Here is a 986-nt window from a genome sequence, read left to right as displayed (position 1 = left end):
ATCCCAACTCATTAATAGTAGGGGACTTCAGTACCCCACTATCTCCATTAGATAGGTCAACAGGAGAGAGAAGTAACAGAGAGATATCTGAATTAAACAATACCATATATCAAATGGACTTAACAGACATCTACCAAGTATTCCACCCAAGCACCAAAGGACATACTTTCTACTCAGCACCCCATGGAACCTTCTCCAAAATCGACCATATACTGGGGCACAAAACAAACCCCCCAAAATACAAAAAGACTGAAATGATTCCATGCATTCTATCAGACCACAATGCAATAAAGCTTACAATCAACACCAGAAGAAGCCCTAATCACCACATGAACACACAGAGATTAAACAACACATTCCTGAATGATGAATGGGTCAAAAGAGAAATGAAGAAAGAAATAAAAGTATTCCTGGAACTAAATGAAAAGGACAATATAACACAACAAAACCTCTGGGACACGCTGAAAGCAGTCCTTAGAGCGAAGTTTATAGCTCTAATGCCTACATCAAAAAATAGAAAAGAATACAAATAAATGACTTAATGTTGAAACTCAAGACACTTGAAAAGCAACAGCAAATGAAACCCAAACCCAGCAGACATGAAGAAATAACAAAAATCAGGGAAGGAATTAACGAAATTGAAACAAAGAAAACAATACAAAGAATCAACAATTCCAAGAGCTGGTTCTTTGAAAAGATAAACAAGGTTGACAGACCGCTAGCCCGGTTAACCAAAAGAAAGAAAGAACACCTCCAAATCAACAAAATCAGAGATGAAAGGGGAAACATCACAACAGACACCAGAAAGATACAGAACATTATAAGGGAATTCTTTAAAAACATATATGCTACTAAATTTGAAAACCTAAAAGAAATGGATGGATATCTAAAGGCACGGGAACCACCAAAACTAAACCAAGACGAGATTAACAGCTTAAACAGACCTATAACACTAAAAGAAATTGAAACAGTAATACAAAACCTCC

The 986-nt window shown here is 36.3% G+C and overlaps 1 protein-coding gene across 2 annotated transcripts in view; it reads right to left on the bottom strand.

The window, feature by feature from the left end:
* Nucleotides 1–986, bottom strand: part of Mthfd1l (methylenetetrahydrofolate dehydrogenase (NADP+ dependent) 1 like) — a 236,318-nt gene that overhangs the window by 179,503 nt on the left and 55,829 nt on the right. The window lies entirely within an intron of this gene.

This window comes from Nannospalax galili, unplaced genomic scaffold (assembly GCF_000622305.1).
Source record: "Nannospalax galili isolate Female #2095 unplaced genomic scaffold, S.galili_v1.0 scaffold563, whole genome shotgun sequence".
NCBI lineage: Eukaryota > Metazoa > Chordata > Mammalia > Rodentia > Spalacidae > Nannospalax > Nannospalax galili.
The sequence above is the reverse complement of the archived record's forward strand: the minus strand, read 5'-3'. Positions and strand labels throughout refer to the sequence as shown.